Source organism: Anomaloglossus baeobatrachus, chromosome 9, assembly GCF_048569485.1.
Source record: "Anomaloglossus baeobatrachus isolate aAnoBae1 chromosome 9, aAnoBae1.hap1, whole genome shotgun sequence".
Taxonomy (NCBI): Eukaryota; Metazoa; Chordata; class Amphibia; order Anura; family Aromobatidae; genus Anomaloglossus; species Anomaloglossus baeobatrachus.
In genome coordinates, this window is record NC_134361.1 from 42,504,233 (window position 1) to 42,524,526 (window position 20,294).

General features: G+C 50.2%; 1 protein-coding gene across 1 annotated transcript in view; it reads right to left on the reverse strand.

Annotated features, from left to right (window-relative positions):
• Positions 1 to 16,191, reverse strand: part of LOC142251126 (G-protein coupled receptor 4-like) — a 66,666-nt gene extending 50,475 nt beyond the window's left edge. The window contains exon 1 of the mRNA XM_075323646.1: positions 16,105 to 16,191. The gene's annotated coding sequence lies outside the window, so the exon portion shown is untranslated. The remainder of the gene's footprint in view (positions 1 to 16,104) is intronic.
• Between the last annotated feature and the right edge of the window lie 4,103 nt (positions 16,192 to 20,294).

The following is a 20,294-nucleotide window of genomic DNA, read 5'->3' on the forward strand; positions in this document are numbered from 1 at the left end:
CCCATAAAACTATTTACATGCCCACCAGTTCGTGGGTGGCCTGCCAGTTCTCGGCCATGTCCATGAGTAGTCTCTCATGCAGGTTCTAAAACACACAGGGTCCCTCCGGGGACAACTTGCCGGCAACGGCCGGAATAATCACACAGTCAATCAGGTGAAGCTTCGGTTTGATTTACCGTCATTCATTTAAACTGCTGAGGGTCCCAACGGGGGACAACTGCTTGCAACGGCGAACCGCTGCCACTACTTGAGGTCATAATCCTCCAGGACCTCTTCCTGCTCCATATCCGGACGGCTTGATGGAGGAGGGGGCTGGGGCCACGTCTGCTCACTACGGCTCTTCCTCTGCTTTACATCCAGGGCGAACCAGCCCCTCTCTCCGCAGTGGCGGGTGTAAGTCACTAGGTCGCCCGGCAGTAGATCACGACCTGGATGGCCCGTGGGAAGGTCTGAATTGACATCACGGCGGGCCACGAATACTTCGGCCTCCAGGCCCGGCTCATAGATGAAGCCAAACCCCCTTCTTTGGTCGAACTGCCGGACTTGACCCTCGTACACTGGGCCCCGCACCCGAAAGGCGGCATGACGGAGTGCATCTTTCTCTTGGATCACCCTCGCCAGCACTTCGGCCCTCTGCTGCTCTCTAGCGGCGATCTCCCGGCCCAACGGGTTTGGTTCCCTGTCCCAGTGTGGGGCGTTGGCAGACCCCTGCGCCCAGGTCGGGCCCCGCTGGACCGCACCCACACCGGCCACCACCGGTTCTCTCTCGTGGGGGTCCTGCGGTGACATGGCCTGGACTGCGGCTTTGCAGTTGCGGCCCGGCGCAGCCTCAGCCGAGGCGGGGGACTCAGGGCTTGCTAACCTCCCCAGTTGAGCCTTCGGACCAGCAGCGGCCGGTTCTTCCACGGCCGGGCGGACTGCCGGAGCCGGGACGGCTTCAGGTGCGGCCCCTTCCGGGGCCGATGGCTCCTTGTCGCGGACGGCTACTTCCCGCGGGGCCTTCCACGGTAGCGAAAGGGACACAGACCGTTCCCGAACAACGCCCCCAGGCCGGTCCTCTAGGGCGGACGGGTTGGCTTCCGCTACCGGTGTTGGGGGTAGCGGACCGAGCGGAGGGGCAACAGCAGCCGGTACGGATGGCGGGGTAAGCAGGAGGGTGAGAGGGCGCAGGCCGGGCCCCTCAGTCGCAGCGGCCGGTCCTTCTTGGACATAGGGGCACGGGTCGCTTACCCGCTCCTCCAACTCTGTCTCCACCTCACGTCTCCGAACGGCCGCTGCTACTTCCTCCATCTCAGCCACCCAGCGCTCCATCAAGAACCGGACCTGGGCTTGAAGGCGGCAGCACATCTGTGCGGTCCGGACTTCCACCCACGCCGCTGTTCCTGGCGTGTGCTCGGGGATTTCCGCGGTGCTGGACGGACGGGACATCATACGTGGCCTTGTTCCAGGAACCAATTGCTGGCAGAGTCCTGGCGTCCCTGCTTTTATAGCCTCGGCTACATCAGGCAGACACACTCTCGCGCCCCCTTGGTACTCTTCAGCACTTCCGTTTGTTGGGGATGGGGCTCCACTTTCGCACCTTCCCTGCTCGGAGAAGATGCTCGAGCGGGAGATTTTCGCACCAAGATGGCGGCGCTTCAAAATTTTCGGCTACTGGTAAGTAGAGGGGTTCAATCCTGTTCGTGACGCCAAGTTATCACGGGCGGGGAGGACGCCGTCGCTGCTGCGCTCTCGCTAACGCTCGGGTCCGGTGCTGCTGCGGCTGCTCGGTGGCTCGAGTTGTGGGCCGGATCTGTGGACTCGAGCGGTGCTCCTCGCCCGTGAGTGAAAGGGGTGGTTGGTTTGGGGGATTTAGTCAGTGACGCCACCCACGGGTCGTGGTGAAGATAGGCACCACCGCTGCTGATGACGGGGATCCCGGGAGCGATGGTAAGGAGCAGCTGGGATGTTGTTTTCCCCCTCCGTGGGTAGGGGTCGGTGGTCCCGGGGCCCGGTGATGTTGTGACGGGGAGGCAGGGTTGGTGAGGTGCAGGGTTGCAGGGACAGCGCGGCGCGGTGCCGGATGGCACGGGTGTACTCACTCAGCAAGAAAGGTACAAAGTCCTCGGTAAACCAAATGGCTGGATGGACGGGTCCCGCAGCCGGCTGCAGTGCTTCCCCCCGGAGAGGTGATGGCGGCTGTCTTTCCCTGCACCTTGATGTTCTCTTTCTGACTACTATGGATTCCCAATGGTAGTCCGCTCCCTGGTGTATGGGTACCGGAGGAGCCCGTTTGCCCGCAGACGCTGGCCCTTGGGTCTCTAGCCTTAGGCGGTAGCTGTATACCCTCACGGTGTGGGCTGTTGCCTTCAATCGGGACTTTTGCTGTTGTGAAACCCCTGGGGTTCCAGTCACATTTGGATCTGACTATTGTCGGCGGCTCCAAGCCTGGTCGGGGTCAGATGGCTCTGCCTGTGTGTGTGCTGGCTTCACTTCGCTCCCCGGTCGGTACCGGCGGGCCGTCGCCTGACCCCAGTCCTACGGTTCCGCGTTGCTCCACCACTCCTGCAGACGGCCACCACCGTCTGCCAACCTTGCGGTCAGTGTCTGGGCCACAAACCCAGACACCCAAATGTTTACTCCTCAAACTCCAACACTAAACTACTGTCACTTTTCCCGCCTCCAGGCCTGTGAACTCCTCGTTGGGTGGGGCCAACCACTTAGCTCCGCCCCACCTGGTGTGGACATCAGACACTGGAGGCAGGCAACAAGGATTTTTGTTTGGCTGGTGTCCCTGTCTAGTGGGGGTGAGGGGTGTTTGTATGTTATCTGTGACGACCTGGCTAGGCCAGGGCGCCACATCCCCTATCCGTGGATGGAACATCATCTGGCTGCCCCGCTCCATCTCCCCCGGTTACTCCCATCGGCAGCGGCGGTACTCCCCTTACCGCGAACCACGGGTGGTGTCAGGAAATCTTATCCCCTGTAAATACCCACTTTTCATTTGAAGTGACCCCTGGGTCCAGAGACCCTCGAGCCACAGCAGCGACCCCCGGATCCGAGCGGTTGACCGCTGCAGGGGCGGCACACACGTCCTTGCAACATACCAGAAAACATTGCCCCTAAATCCAAAACCCATATATAGTTTTTTCAGGCAGTTGATATATCCAGCTATGATATAAAGCAAAGTACTTTACGGTGATTTTAGTGGTAGACAAAAACAAATACATGGGGGGTTTTATACCAAAATATGGTACCAACATGATTTTCTGAAGATACTGTAAATACGGTAATCCGTGCCCTCCTACTAAAACACAATGTGATGTACAGTGCCAGATAAACACTTTAGATCATTCGGCTATAATAAATATTATCACAGTACCACATATTGGCCAGGCTGAGTGCATAATACCCGCATTATGCCATGAATTGCAAGATAAATGTTGTGCACATTGCATATATAAACATTCTATTAAAAGGGACTCCGTCATCAGGCTTTTGCTACCTCATCTGAGAGCAGCATAATGTGGAGACAGAGAACCTGATTCCAGCAATGTGTCACTTACTGAGCTGTTTGCTGTCATTTTGATAAAAAATGTTTCCTCTGCTGCAGATCTAGCCCTTATTTGAATGTAGAGAAAGGTTATAATGAGCTTATGCAGCTGCTGGACTACCTGCAGCTCACCAAGTAGTCCTCTAATGATAATCTACTGCTAATTAAACAGTGTTTCTATAAAAGCTACACTAAGCAGCTCAGTAAGTGACACATCACTGCAATCAGGGTCTGTTTTCCTTTATCATTCTGTTCTCAGATTAGAAGGCAAAAACCTGGTGACAGAGACCCTTTAAAGGGAACCTGTCAGGTGCAATATGCACCCAGAACCACAAGCAGTTCTGGGTGTATATCGCTATTCCCTGCCTAACAGTCCCTGTATACACTAGCATAGATAAAGAGATCTTTAGAAAAAGTATTTCTAAAGATCTTTTATCATATGCTAATGAGCTCAGGGACTAGTCCCAAGGGCATTGCTTCCCTTGCTAGTCGGCCCCATTAGCATGTTAGTACGCCCCTGTGGGCGTACTATCATGCTAATGAACACGCAGTCAGAGGATGATCTAACAACACTCACCTCTCCGCTGCCATCACCGTCCAACGCTGGATTACCGGCTCAGTGTGCATGACCCCAGAGGTTCAGTCATCTGCACTATGAAGCCGGGTGTACGCGTACGGGCTTCAAACTGAATTAGTGCGCATGACCCAAACTCCAAGATCATGCGCACGGAGCCGAAATCCAGCGTCGGATCACGATGGCAGTGGAGAGGTGAGCGAGATCATCTTCTGAGTATGCGTGTGCATTAACATGTTAGCACGCCCACAGGGGCGTATTATCATGATAATGGGACTGATTAGCAAGGGAAGCAATGCCCTTGGGACTAGTCCCTGCGCTTATTAGCATATCATAAAGGATTTTTTTTCTAAAGATCTCTTTATCTATGCTAGTGTATACAGGGACGGATAGGCAGGGATTAGCAATATGCACCCAGAATTGCTCATGGTCCTGGGTGCAAATTGGACCTGACAAGTTCCTTTTAAAGGGAACTCGTCAGGTGTAGTATGCACCCAGAACTATGAGCAGTTTTGGGTGCATATTTCTAATCCCTGCATCTAGTAGCATAGATAAAGAGATCTTTAGAAAAAGTATTTGTAAACATCCTTTATGATATGCTAATGAGCGCAGGGACTAGTCGCAAGGGCGTTAGTTCCTGCGCTCATTCTGCCCTCTTAGCATGTTAGCGCACCCACAAGGGCGCGCTAACATGTTATTTAATGTCTATTGCCTTGCATCATCAATGGCAATGACGAGCGTACTTATGTCTCCATTGCACCACCTCAGAATGCTGGGCTTAGGGTCAGTGCACATGATCAGAAGTCCCAGCACTTCCGGTCATGCGGACTAGAACTCTCTGAAGCCGAGACACATACACCTGGCTTCATAGTGCGCATGAACGGAAGTGCCGAGCATTCTGATCATGCACACTGACCGTAAACCCGAAGTCTGAGGTGGTGCAACAGACACAGGTACGCATGTCACTGCCGATCATGATGCAGGGCAATGGGAATTGATTGGCATGTTAGCGCACCTAAGAAGGCAGAATGAGCACAGGAACTAACACCTTTGAGACTTGTCCCTGCGCTCATTAGCATATCATAAAGGATCTTTAGAAATACTTTTTCTAAAGATCTCTTTATCTATGCTAGTGTATACAGGGACGGTTAGGCAGGGATTAGCAATATGCACCCAGAACTGCTCGTGGTCCTGGGGGCATATTGCACCTGACAGGTTCCCTTTAAGAGGCTTGATAGGGTGATTAACTACCAAAATAAAAAGTGCCCCAATTTCTGGTTCACACTTTGCACCCCCAAAACAGTCACAATGCTAAGTTGCATAGACAGCACACCCACAGCGCAGCACTACACCCCTGTAATAGGTGTGTGACGCCCTGGGCAAGCCAGGGGTCACAGGTCATCACACCACTACACCCTACATCCCAGTTAGGAACACCAAAGCTAAACAAAAATCCTTGTTGCCTTCCTCCAGGGGCTGATGTTCACACCAGGGGGTGGGCCAGGCGGTTGACTCCGCCCACCGAGGAGTACACAGCTCTGGAGGCGGGAAAACCCAGCAGATTACCCCAGGCAGGGCTCGAGTGAAGTCTAGTTAGGGGAGTGAAGGAGTAAACAGCTAAGTGAAAGTGAAGTAAAAGTGGAAGTGGTAAAGGAGGAGTAGGAGAAGTTGAAGGAAGGCGAAAGGTGACAGAAAAGAAAGCCTGAAGAGAGTCCAGCTGTGTGCAGGACAGGGTCATCAAGGTCAGCAACGGCGGTGACTGTCTGGAGGGGGACCGTTTGGAAGTTCCTGGAAGGACCGCGGACGGGTAGTGGCCCGGTGGTCTGGAGCAGTGTACCAAAGGACAGTCAGCACCAGGGCAGGGGCCTCTCGGACCCCGGCAAGGCTAGGAGTCGCCATAATTTGCCAAATCCGTCAGTGAAGGGGACGTAGATCCCCCAACAACCAAGTCCCGATTGAAGGCAACAGCCCAACCATTGTAGCAGAAACACCGCCACCGCCAAGGCACCAGTTTCTCAGGGCCAGCGCCTGCGGGCAAAGAGTAGAGCTCCTCCGGTCCAGCTTGAAGCCGGGGAGCGGGTTACCGGTGGGAACCCATCGCTACCAACACAGAAACAAAGGTGCAAGAAAAAGGGACATCACCGTCACCTACTGGGAGAGCAAGTGCAGCCGTCCGTGGGAACCGTCTTTCCAGCCGTGTGGTTTACTGTAAAACTGTGTCAACGTCTCAGGCTGAGTGAGTACCACAGTGCCGCAAGGCACAGCGCTGCCCCCGCGTCCCTGCGCCCACCAGGCCCTGCATCTCCCATCTCATCACCGAGCCCCGGGATCACCAACCCCTACCCACGGAGGGGCAACACAACACCTGGCTGCTCCGCATCACCATCCCCGGGATCCCCATATAGAGCAGCGGTGGTGAAATCACCACAACCGTGGGTGGCGTCACGGACAATAAACAATCCCCACACCCAACAAACCCCCTTCACTCACGGGCGAGGAGTGCCGCTCGAGAAACCCCCAGGATCCGGCCTACGGCTCGAGCCACCACTGAGCAGCGGCCGCCGGACCCGAGCAGAAGGGGGTGAGCGTAGTGTGCTGACACCCTCTTCCCCGCCCGCGACAGGTGCCTACTAGAGCCCCAGAATGGAGCGGAAGTCTTCAGCTGCCAGTACATATGAGGTAATGCCATATATTGTGGGGGATGGCAAATCTGAAGAATAAAATAACAGGGTTTACCAGTCTGACGTTACTCCTAATCCCTCCAATCAGCTGATTGCACGCTTTTGTCCACGCATTCTCTGAGGGGGGTTCCCTGCCGTGTTTTCCTGCGGGGTTACATAATGGAACTCTGCTCGCTTGTGCGGGATTAAAAGGTTTCTTCATAATTACGGCAATATTTCTAACTTTTCTTTTTTGCATTTTATAAATAAATCTCTCTACCTATAAATGCTTCCAGCGGCGCGGCGGAATGTGTTTTCTTGGTCTTTATTACTTCACGCTCAGCTTGCTGTTAAGTGCCTTCCCTATTATGGTAACATGCTCTAAGACTGAGCAGAAAAAGAGGAAAATCTGCAAAAACCAATCATCTCATAATCTATGGAGGACCATAGCCGCAGGCCAAGAGGGTAGTCTCACCTTTGGATATATGTTAAACATCAATTTTCTAAACTTTACCACCCCACCCCCCACAAAAAAAAAAAAAAAAAAATATCGAGCTACCTGTATTTAATGGGATATTGGCAAGAGTAAAAATTATATCAGAGTGCTATCCAATTTTTTTTAATGGATCCATAGAATTCAATGGCCGAGTACGATCTGATTTACAGAGGCAAGTGGTGCCTGCTGCAATTTTTTACCTATGACTTGCATCCTGCCTCACTAAATCACATTGATCTGAGTGCGATCCTTGCATACTGCCTCATTGAATAACATTGCTCTGAGTGCGATCCTTGCATACTGCCTCATTGAATAACATTGCGCTGAGTGCGATCCTTGCATACTGCCTCATTGAATAACATTGCTCTGAGTGCGATCCTTGCATACTGCCTCATTGAATAACATTGCTCTGAGTGCGATCCTTGCATACTGCCTCATTGAATAACATTGTGCTGAGTGCGATCCTTGCATACTGCCTCATTGAATAACATTGCTCTGAGTGCGATCCTTGCATACTGCCTCATTGAATAACATTGCTCTGAGTGCGATCCTTGCATACTGCCTCATTGAATAACATTGCTCTGAGTGCGATCCTTGCATACTGCCTCATTGAATAACATTGGTCTGAGTGCGATCCTTGCATACTGCCTCATTGAATAACATTGGTCTGAGTGTGATCCTTGCATACTGCCTCATTGAATAACATTGCTCTGAGTGTGATCCTTGCATACTGCCTCATTGAATAACATTGCTCTGAGTGCGATCCTTGCATACTGCCTCATTGAATAACATTGCTCTGAGTGTGATCCTTGCATACTGCCTCATTGAATAACATTGCTCTGAGTGCGATCCTTGCATACTGCCTCATTGAATAACATTGCTCTGAGTGCGATCCTTGCATACTGCCTCATTGAATAACATTGGTCTGAGTGCGATCCTTGCATACTGCCTCATTGAATAACATTGGTCTGAGTGCGATCCTTGCATACTGCCTCATTGAATAACATTGCGCTGAGTGTGATCCTTGCATACTGCCTCATTGAATAACATTGCTCTGAGTGTGATCCTTGCATACTGCCTCATTGAATAACATTGCTCTGAGTGTGATCCTTGCATACTGCCTCATTGAATAACATTGCGCTGAGTGTGATCCTTGCATACTGCCACATTGAATAACATTGCTCTGAGTGTGATCCTTGCATACTGCCTCATTGAATAACATTGCGCTGAGTGCGATCCTTGCATACTGCCACATTGAATAACATTGCTCTGAGTGCGATCCTTGCATACTGCCTCATTGAATAACATTGCTCTGAGTGCGATCCTTGCATACTGCCTCATTGAATAACATTGCTCTGAGTGCGATCCTTTCATACTGCCTCAGACCCGCAACACACATCCTTTTTTTTGTACGTGTGCGGTACGTATTTGCACGTACCAGATACACGTACACATGGAGACCCATATTATTCAATGGTAGATGGCATACACACGTAAAATCACACGGAACGTGTGTCCGTGTGATAAGTACGTGTGTGCGCTTTTCTACACGGACAACATGTCCGTTTTTGGCCGGCAGCACGCAGGCACGGACCCGCTAAAGTCTATGGGTCCGTGCCTGCACGGACCGCAGACGGAGTATGTCCGTGTTCAGCACGTTTCGGGCGTGTGCGTTTTTACACTAGCGATCTTATTTTTTGTTTCTTATTAAATTAAATTAAGTATACTTACCTTTTTTTCTGCTGTTCTCAGTCATACTTACATTGTCGCTCGGTCTGTTTCTTCCCCCGGCTCATACCGCTCCCCGATCACCAGCGCGGCGAGGAACAGCTGTGCAGAGAATACGCGGCAACAATTACTTTGAATATGCTGGCCGCTCATTAATCAATCTCGTATTCCCTGCTTTCCCCACCCACTGACGCCTGTGATTGGTTGCAGTCAGACACGCCCCCCACGCTGAGTGACAGGTGTCTCACTGCACCCAATCACAGCAGCCGGTGGGCGTGTCTATACTGTGCAGTAAAATAAATAAATAAATAATTTAAAAAAACGGCGTGCGGTCCCCCCCAATTTTAATACCAGCCAGATAAAGCCATACAGTTGAAGGCTGGTATTCTCAGGATGGGGAGCCCCACGTTATGGGGAGCCCCCCAGCCTAACAATATCAGTCAGCAGCCACCCAGAATTGCCACATACATTATATGCGACAGTTCTGGGACTGTACCCGGCTCTTCCCGATTTGCCCTGGTGCATTGGCATTCGGGGTAATAAGGAGTTTTTGGCAGCCCATAGCTGCCAATAAATCCTAGATTAATCATGTCAGGCGTCTCCCCGAGATACCTTCCATGATTAATCTGTAAATTACAGTAAATAAACACACACCCGAACAATCCTTTATTAGAAAAAAAAAAACCCACTAACAAATTGCCTTGTTCACCAATTTTATAAGCCCGAAAAAGTCCTCCATGTCCGGCGTAATCCAGGATGGTCCAGCGTCGCATCCAGCTGTGCTGCATGAAGGTGACCGGAGCTGCAGAAGACACCGCCGCTCGTGTCACCTCCACGCAGCTAATGAAGGGAATAGCGCGATCAGCTGTATTCAGCGTTGGCCGCGAGTAACCTCAGTGACAGCTCAGCTGATCGCGCTATTCCCTTCATTAGCTGCGTGGAGCTGACAGGAGGCGCGGTGTCTTCTGCAGCTCCGGTCACCTTCATGCAGCACAGCTGGATGTGACGCTGGACCATCCTGGATAACGTCGGACATGGAGGGCTTTTTCGGGCTTATAAAATTGGTGAACAAGGCAATTTTTTAGGGTGTTTTTTTTCTAGTAAAGGATTGTTCGGGTGTGTGTGTTTATTTACTGTAATTTACAGATTAATCATGGAAGGTATCTCGGGGAGACGCCTGACATGATTAATCTAGGACTTATTGACAGCTATGGGCTGCCATTAACTCCTTATTACCCCGAATGCCAATGCACCAGGGCAAATCGGGAAGAGCCGGGTACAGTCCCAGAACTGTCGCATATAATGTATGCGGCAATTCTGGGTGGCTGCTGACTGATATTGTTAGGCTGGGGGGCTCCCCATAACGTGGGGCTCCCCATCCTGAGAATACCAGCCTTCAGCCGTATGGCTTTATCTGGCTGGTATTAAAATTGGGGGGACCGCACGCCGTTTTTTTTTAATTATTTCTTTATTTTACTGCACAGTATAGACACGCCCACCGGACACCTGTCATTCAGCGTGGGGGGCGTGTCTGACTGCAACCAATCACAGGCGTCTGTGGGTGGGGAAACCAGGGAATACGAGATTGAATATGCCGGCCGCTCATTAATCAAATGATCACTCGGGGGATTAGCGGTCACTGGTGAATCCTTCACAGGTGACCGCTAATCAGTACGCGGCACACAGACAGAGCCGCGGCATGACAATGAAGTCGGGTGAAGTTCACCTGAGTTCATTCTCATCGCGCAACTCTGTCTGCTGTCAGCCGACATGTATCAACGACTTTGTGCATCACACAAACGGACATTCCACACAGACATTCCACGTACACATACACGGGCATTTTACACACAAACACGGACGTTTTACACGTACACACGGCTCGCATACGCCATCACACGGATGCCATACGTACCGGAGAAACGCCCCAAAAAAACGGAACACGAACCCGAAAAACGGACCGTGTCACACGGACGTTTTTTATGCGGAAGTGTGTTTTAGGCCTCATTGAATAACATTGCTGAGTGCGATCCTTGCATACTGCCACATTGAATAACATTGCTCTGAGTGCGATCCTTGCATACTGCCACATTGAATAACATTGCTCTGAGTGCGATCCTTGCATACTGCCTCATTGAATAACATTGCTCTGAATGCGATCCTTGCATACTGCCTCATTGAATAACATTGCTCTGAATGCGATCCTTGCATACTGCCACATTGAATAACATTGCTCTGAGTGCGATCCTTGCATACTGCCTCATTGAATAACATTGCTCTGAGTGCGATCCTTGCATACTGCCTCATTGAATAACATTGCTCTGAGTGCGATCCTTGCATACTGCCACATTGAATAACATTGCTCTGAGTGCGATCCTTGCATACTGCCACATTGAATAACATTGCTCTGAGTGTGATCCTTGCATACTGCCTCATTGAATAACATTGCTCTGAGTGCGATCCTTGCATACTGCCTCATTGAATAACATTGCTCTGTGTGTGATCCTTGCATACTGCCACATTGAATAACATTGCGCTGAGTGCGATCCTTGCATCCGTATAAACTGTCGTGTGGTGCATGTCAATTTCTCGTGTGTACACTAAAGGGGGCTTTGCACGCTACGATATCGTTAATGTTTTATCGTCGGGGTCAAGTTGTTAGTGACGCACATCCCGCGTCATTAACGATATCGCAGCGTGTGACACTGACTAGCGACCTCAAAACTGGTGAAAATCGTTCCCCATTGAGAGGTCGTCCCAAACTCAAAAATCGGTAAGGGTTATTTATCCAGGTGGTTCATCGCTCATGCGGCAGCACACATCGCTATGTGTGACACCGCAGGAGCGAGGAACGTCTCCTTACCTGTCGCCGGCCGCAATGCGGAAGGAAGGAGGTGGGCGGGATGTTACGTCCTGCTCATCTCCGCCCCTCCACTTTGATTGGCTGGCCGCTTAGTGACGTTGCGGTGACGTTGCTGTGATGCCGAACGTCCCTCCCCCTTGAAGGAGGGATTGTTCGGCAGTCACAGCGACGACGCCGACCAGGTAAGTATGTGTGACGCTGCCGTAGCGATAATGTTCGCTATGGCAGCTATCACAAACAATCGCATGCGCGACGGGGGCGGGTGCTTACACGCTTGATATCGCTAGAAATTGCTACAGATATCGCTACCGTGTAAAGCCCCCTTAAGGGTTTATGTGCAGATTTTCTCCATAATATTGCATTAATTGAAGAAAATCTGCAGATGTTTTTAATGCATTTCTGCTGCAAAAATGCTGCCCCCGGCCCTTCCAGTCTGTGAATGACTGGCTACTGCTGAGATTTCAAATAGAGGAGGCAGGCGGAGGGGGTCAAGGAATCATAGACAGGGAGGAAAAGATTAATATACAGTCCAGCCTCATGCATCTAATTTCCAGAAAAAGACAAATGGTAAATGAAGAAGAACCACAAAGCAGATTTCTTCATCAAAAGGCATCAATTTAATCAATATTAAAAGGCATCAGTACAGCCATGTCTTTACATTACAAGATCGTGTTGACAGGTTCTCTTTAACAGAACAAAGTAAAAGATGCCAAGAAAGTCGCTGGTATTTTCCTGAAGTGGCTCTGCCTAGGAATACTTGGCTGCTCTAAAAATGCTGGGTGTACATAGCCTTAAAGGGAATGTGTCACTAGGTTTTTGCTCCCTCATCTGAGAACAATATAAGCAGGTATTTGAAACTAGAGCAGGGTTATAACAAGCTTATGCATGTGCTGGACTATCTGGCAGCACGCCAGTAGTCCTCTAATGATAATCTCCTGCTAAGTAAACAGTGATTTTATAAGGCCAAAAGTTGGGTTTACACACTGAAACTTTCTAGCGATCCCACCAGCGATCCCAACCTGGCCAGGATCGCTACAAAATCTCTGGTGAGCTCTCAAACAGCCAAACCTGGCCAACGACGCAACAGCGATCCGGACCTGCAGAACGACCTAGCTGGTTGTTGGGGATGTTGTAAAGCAGCTTTTTGAAAGGGAAGTCGCTGTAAAGTCCCCTTTACACACTGAAACTTTCTAGCGATCATGCTGCACAGCGGGAAACAAAGGACCTAGGAATGGTCCTGAACGATTTGTAGCGATCACAACTTCACAGCAGGGGCCAGGTCGCTGATGTGTTTCACACACTGCAATGTCACTGGGGAGGTCGCTGTAACGTCACAAAACCGGTGACGTTACAGCGATGTCGTTTGCGATGTTGCAGTGTGTAAAGCCACCTTAGGCTACATGCGCACGCTGCTTTTTTTCCTGCTTTTTTGCTGCTTTTTTGGCTGCAGTTTTGTCAGCAGAACTTTCTGACATCTGACTTCCCAGCAAAGTCTATGGGAAGTCAGATTTGCTATGCGCACATTGCAGTTTATTTGTCAGCGTTTTTTTTGTCAAAAGTTTGTGACAAAAAAAATGCACCATGTTCATTCTTTCCTGCGTTTTTGTCAACATTTGTCACCCATTGAAATCAATGAGGGCATCAAAAACGCAGGAAAAATGCATGCTAATCACAAGTGGTGCATTTTACCTGCCTTTTACCTGCGTTTTTGCTAGCAAAAACGCAGGTGATTTGTCAGGAAGTGAGGTCAGGCAAGTGGTCCCGTCCCGTCCTCCATGTGTTCCCCGAAGTACCGCTGTCCCCAGCGTGCACGCACAGGGGAGATGATGGACCCCTCTCACTGCCACCGCCGCCGCTGAAAGTCCCGTCCTCCACGCTCCTGCCGGCTCCACGCAGTAGCGCGATCAGCTGAGCTGTCACTGAGGTTACTCGCGGCCACCGCTGGATTCAGTGGTGGCCGCGGGTCACCTCGGTGACAGCTCAGCTGATCGCACGGCTGTCTTCATTAGCTGCGTGGAGGTGACCGGAGCGGCGGTGTCTGCTGCTTCTCCGGTCACCTCCATGCAGCAGCGCTGGATGCGACGCTGGAGCATCCTGGATTACGCCGGACATGGAGGGTTTGTCGGGGTTAATAAATTGGTAATGAGGGAATTTGTTTGTGTTTTTTATTTCTAATAAAGGATTTTTCGGGTGTGTGTGTGTGTTTATTTACTGTAATTTACAGATTAATCATGGAGGGTGTCTCATAGACGCCTGACATGATTAATCTAGGACTTAGTGGCAGCTATGGGCTGCCAATAACTCCTTATTACCCCGATTTGCCAACGCACCAGGGCAAATCGGGAAGAGCCGGGTACAGTCCCAGAACTGTCGCATCTAATGTATGCGGCAATTCTGGGCGGCTGTTGGCTGATATTGTTAGGCTGGGGGGCTCCCCATGACATGGGGCTCCCCATCCTGAGAATACCAGCCTTCAGCCGTATGGCTTTATCTGGCTGGCATTAAAATTGGGGGGAACCGCACGCCAGTTTTTTTTAATTATTTATTTATTTATTTCTAATTTTTTTTTTTCAATTCAACAAGCTTTATGGGCTTGTTTGAACTGAAAAATACATGAAACAATTGTTGACAAAACTGCAGCCAAAAACGCACCAAAAAAGCAGCAAAAATGCACCAAAAAAGCACCTACATTTTTTGTGACATTTCCAGGCTCTCTCTGACAAGGTGCAGTTTTGGCTGCAGTTTGTGAACACGAAAAAGAAGCAGCGTGCGCATGTAGCCTTAAGCCACACGGCGAAAAAAAATCAGTGCGAGTGGGGTGCGTTAAAACATCGCATTCCACTCGGACCAATTCTAGCCTGTGTGTCAGCGCACATGAGCGATTATTTTCTCAGCCCTAATCGGACCGAGAAAACAATTGCAGCATGCTGCGATTGTAATGTGAGAATCTTTTCTCTTGCACCCATTCAAGTGAATGGGGTGAGAGAAAAATCGCACTGCACTCGTAGTACACCGATGTACCATGCGTGCAGAGTGAGAATCGCAATAGCCGGCTACGGAGGAGAGAGGGAGAGAAATCCCTCCCTCCTTAGCACTGGCCCGCCCCTCCTCCGTGCCGGTCCGCCCCCCGCAGCTGAGGTCCGCTCGCACAGTCGGACCTCAGTCGCAGGGATACTAGCATGACACTCGGCTCCTGCTGCGCTGCCAGCGCGAGCCGAGTGTCATGCGAGCATTGCACTAGTGCACCGCGTGGCCCCGGCCTAAAATCTACACTACACAGCTCAGTAAGTTACATCGCTGGAATCAGGGTCTCTTTTTCTTCATCATGCTGCTCTCAGATTAGTTGGCAAAAACCTGCTGACAGATTCCCTTTAAATCAGTCTGGCAGGGTTCCTCACAGGAATGGTCGAGTGATAATTCAGCCAACAGCTATCAAATGTGTATAGATTACAGGTGGGCAAAAAGATTTTACCACCAGCGATGTTGGTAGTCCCTGGGTGATGGACTAGAGTAGAGCCCTGTGATCATCCTCCTACATGCTGGCATTTCTTCTGATTAGTAGGCCCAGCAATAAAAGCCATGCTGGGCCTACTGATCACAAAAGGAGCTGGTAATGCAGACAGGTAGGAGGAAGTTCACAGAGCTCTGGTATGGCAGCCACAGACTGTAAACAGTCCTGCAGATCTTTGTGCTCAGCTCCTCCCTGTACACGAGACTTTATAAAACTTCAACCACACACTCGCCTGCAGTGGAAATTGATTGACCAACCTCGTGGATTTCAAATTGACTTTCAAGTCGCAGAATAATATTGTGGATTTCAAAGTTTTCAATGAAAAACATATGTTCCCAAGGAATTTCTAAATTGGATTTATTTTGAAGCAGACCCCCTTCTAAATCTACATCACTAAACCTAGTGTGAACATATCCCAAAAATGGAAGCTGCAACAATTTTGCAAACACCCACAAAGAGGGTTCACATTAGAACATATTGCAATAAATGCCTCTACTGTAGGTCTATAGGGGGCGCATTAGATTGTGTGTCTGTAATTTTGCAAATGCATTCCCTTCCCCCTCCTTACCAGAATTGCACAGACCATATTTGAGCTTGCACTGAGCTCAGATTGCAAAATATCACATACATCACCGTGTGGTCTTATGAAAGAATGCAAGAAAACCACAGTTCAGAACAACAGCAAAGCATGCACTATAGTAAAAACAAAATCCGACTCCAAGACAAAGCAATGGTCTTACCTGCACTAGTCAGCAGCTATATACAGGCAGCACCCTGTGTACAGGACTCATGATCAGCAGGGAAGCAGTAACCAGACACCCAGGTGCTTCAGATTGGGTGGAAGCCTAGTATGTACTACCCCCACCATCCCATCCATGTGTCAAATCCTCCCCTCATTAAACTGCTGCAGGCATATCTTCTGTGTCATGTTCAGAATTGTTGTCCTTTAACTCTTTGTGGCATTGGGAAAATGACAATGGAAACTTCAATGTAAAAGGTTGATGCTACAGGCAATGGGAAGAAAACAATGCAACATATGGTGGCTACAAAGTATCAGTCGTGCAAAGCAGAACCTATTCTATTTGATTACTAACTGGGTTTTTAATACTAGGGCTATACAGCGACAGAAATCAGTGTCGCACTGCAACATTGCATCTATTCATTTTCTATGGTATCACATTACAACCTGCAAAGTCGCAAAAGTTTCTAAATGTATCAAATTTTTTTATCATTGGTTTCAAATTGCATCCAACTCACTTGCAAAATAGCAATAATATAATAATCTTTATAGAGCACTAATATACTCTGTAGCGCTTTACACGCATCAGCAACACTAAAAAAAAATCTAAATTCCTGATCTATATGTCTTTGGAGTATGGAAAGAAACCCACACAACCAGAGGGATAACATACAAACTCTTTGCAGACTTGGTCCTTGGTGGGATTTGAACCCAGGGCCCCAGAGCTGCACGACTGCAATGCTAACCACTGAGCCACCATACAGTGCTAACAACTGAGCCACCATGCCACTAAGGCTGCTTTCACACATCCGGCTTGAACTCTGCGGCTCAATCCGGCTGTGCAAGCTATGCAACGGATGCGGTGAAAACACCACATCCTTTGCATAAGTTTTTCCTTTGCGGCCAGTCCGTTTTTTGCCGCTTGCGGCATGCTACTGAGCATGCGCAGTGGCAAAAACCGCATGCGGCGGCCGGATGCGGTTATTGCCGCATCGCGCCGCATCCGGCCGCCATAGGCATGCATTGAAAAATGCGGCGCGATGCGGTTTTTTTTTGCCGCACGAAAAAACGTGCCAGGCAACGTTCCATCCGGCCGCCGCATCGGCTAAATCTGCCGCATGCGGCAAAAACTGGATGGAATGCAAGGCCTTGCGGCACAATGCGGCACTAATTAAAGTCTATGCAGAAAAAACGCAACCGGCAGCAAAAAAAAAACGGTTGCGATTTTCCTGCAAAGTGCCGGATTGTGCCGCATTGCAGAAACCGGAGGTGTGAAAGCAGCCTAAGGCTACATGCGCACACTGCTTTTTTTGCTGCGTTTTTGGTGCGTTTTTGGCTGCAGTTTATTTGTCAGAACTTTCTGACATCTGACTTCCCAGCAAAGTCTATGAGAAGTCAGATTTTTCTATGCGCACATTGCAGTTTATTTGTCAGCGTTTTATTTGTCAAAAGTTTGTGACAAAAAAAATGCACCATGTTCATTCTTCCTGCGTTTTTGTCAACATTTGTCACAAAAAAACAGCAAAGAAGGGAATTTTGTTTACTTACCGTAAATTCCTTTTCTTCTAGCTCTAATTGGGAGACCCAGACAATTGGGTGTATAGCTACTGCCTCCGGAGGCCACACAAAGTATTACACTTAAAAGTGTAAGGCCCCTCCCCTACTGCCTATACACCCCCCCCCGTGGGATCACGGGCTCCTCAGTTTTAGTGCAAAAGCAAGAAGGAGGAAAGCCAATAACTGGTTTAAACAAATTCACTCCGAAGGAATATCGGAGAACTGAAACCATTCAACTTGAACAACATGTGTATACAAAAAAACAGGGGCGGGAGCTGGGTCTCCCAATTAGAGCTAGAAGAAAAGGAATTTACGGTAAGTAAACAAAATTCCCTTCTTCTTTGTCGCTCTATTGGGAGACCCAGACAATTGGGATGTCCAAAAGCAATCCCTGGGTGGGTAAAATAATACCTCATGATAGGGCCGTAAAAACGGCCCCTTTTCTACAGGTGGGCAATCGCCGCCTGAAGGACTTGTCTACCTAGGCTGGCGTCCGCCGAAGCATAGGTATGCACCTGATAATGCTTGGTAAAAGTGTGCAGACTCGACCAGGTAGCCGCCTGGCACACCTGCTGAGCCGTAGCCTGGTGCCGTAATGCCCAGGACGCACCCATGGCTCTGGTAGAATGGGCTCTCAGCCCTGAGGGAACCGGAAGCCCCGCAGAACGGTAGGCTTCAAGAATTGGTTCCTTGATCCACCGAGCCAAGGTTGACTTGGAAGCCTGCGACCCTTTACGCTGGCCAGCGACAAGGACAAAGAGTGCATCCGAGCGGCGCAGAGGTGCCGTGCGGGAAATGTAGATTCTGAGTGCTCTCACCAGATCCAACAAATGCAAATCCTTTTCACATTGATGAACTGGACAAGGACACAAAGAAGGTAAGGAGATATCCTGATTGAGATGAAAGGAGGATACCACCTTAGGGAGAAACTCCGGAATCGGGCGCAGAACCACCTTGTCCTGGTGAAACACCAGGAAGGGAGATTTGCATGACAGCGCTGCTAGCTCGGACACTCTCTGAAGAGACGTGACCGCTACTAGAAAGGCCACTTTCTGTGAAAGGCGAGAAAGGGAAACATCCCTCATAGGCTCGAAAGGCGGCTTCTGGAGAGCAATTAGAACCCTGTTCAGATCCCAGGGCTCTAACGGCCGCTTGTAAGGAGGGACGATATGACAAACCCCTTGCAGGAACGTGCGTACCTGAGGAAGTCGTGCTAGGCGCTTCTGAAAAAATACAGATAGCGCTGAGACTTGTCCCTTGAGGGAGCCGAGCGACAAACCTTTTTCCAACCCGAATTGCAGGAAGGAAAGAAAAGTAGGCAATGCAAATGGCCAGGGAGAAACTTCCTGAGCAGAGCACCAAGCTAAGAATATCTTCCACGTCCTGTGGTAGATCTTGGCAGAGGATAGTTTCCTAGCCTGTCTCATGGTGGCAATGACCTCTTGAGATAATCCTGAAGACGCTAGGATCCAGGACTCAATGGCCACACAGTCAGGCTCAGGGCCGCAGAATTCTGATGGAAAAACGGCCCTTGAGACAGCAAGTCTGGCCGGTCTGGTAGCGCCCACGGTTGTCCTACCGTGAGATGCCACAGATCCGGGTACCACGACCTCCTTGGCCAGTCTGGAGCGACGAGGATGGCGCGGTGGCAGTCGGATCTGATCTTGCGTAGCACTCTGGGCAACAGTGCCAGAGGAGGAAACACATAAGGGAGTTGAAACTGCGACCAATCCTGAACTAAGGCGTCCGCCGCCAGAGCTCTGAGATCGTGAGACCGTGCCATGAAGGCCGGAACCTTGTTGTTGTGCCGGGACGCCATTAGGTCGACGTCCGGCATCCCCCAGCGGCGACAAATTTCCTGAAACACGTCCGGGTGAAGAGACCATTCCCCTGCGTCCATACCCTGGCGACTGAGGAAGTCTGCTTCCCAGTTTTCTACGCCCGGGATGTGAACTGCGGATATGGTGGATGCCGTGTCTTCCACCCACGTCAGAATCCGCCGAACTTCCTGGAAGGCTTGCCGACTGCGTGTCCCTCCTTGGTGGTTGATGTATGCCACCGCTGTGGAGTTGTCCGACTGAATTCGGATCTGCTTGCCTTCCAGCCACTGCTGGAAGGCTTGTAGGGCAAGATACACTGCTCTGATTTCCAGAACATTGATCTGAAGGGTGGACTCTTGCTGAGTCCACGTACCTTGAGCCCTGTGGTGGAGAAACACTGCTCCCCACCCTGACATACTCGCGTCCGTTGTGACCACCGCCCAGGATGGGGGTAGGAAAGACTTTCCTATTGACAATGAGGTGGGAAGAAGCCACCACTGAAGAGAATCCTTGGCCGCCTGAGAAAGGGAGACGTTCCTGTCTAGGGACGTCGACTTCCCGTCCCATTGGCGGAGAATGTCCCATTGTAGTGGACGCAGATGAAACTGCGCGAAAGGGACTGCCTCCATTGCTGCTACCATCTTCCCCAAGAAGTGCATGAGGCGTCTCAAGGGGTGCGACTGGCCCTGAAGGAGAGATTGCACCCCTGTCTGTAGTGAACGCTGTTTGTCCAGCGGAAGCATCACTATCGCTGAGAGAGTATGAAACTCCATGCCAAGGTATGTTATCGATTGGGTCGGGGTGAGATTTGACT